Source organism: Nannospalax galili, unplaced genomic scaffold (assembly GCF_000622305.1).
Source record: "Nannospalax galili isolate Female #2095 unplaced genomic scaffold, S.galili_v1.0 scaffold3849, whole genome shotgun sequence".
NCBI lineage: Eukaryota > Metazoa > Chordata > Mammalia > Rodentia > Spalacidae > Nannospalax > Nannospalax galili.
The window spans coordinates 48,500-48,820 of record NW_008359091.1 but is presented as its reverse complement, the minus strand read 5'-3'; positions in this window follow the sequence as shown (position 1 = coordinate 48,820).

Below are 321 nucleotides of genomic sequence, written 5' to 3'. Positions count from 1 at the left end.
ACCTATAACTAGGAAAAGTTAATCATCATTTTCCTGTTCCTGTACTAAAGAATCTGTACAACATTTTTTCAAATATTCTCTGATGTTAGGAAAGAGAAAGCCTTCAGTGGTGTATGTTCAGTGAAGTGTACTTTTCTCCAAATATTTTCATGCCTTTCATTAATACTTACAGTACTTACACATAAGAGATGAAAATCCAATGATTAGAATTCACATCTCAGTTGATATGAAACATTTTGAGACTTATTCTTTCCTATAAAATGTGCATTAAAATATTTCACTCCACAATAATGGAATCACTTGCTTGGAGTAAATAAAACT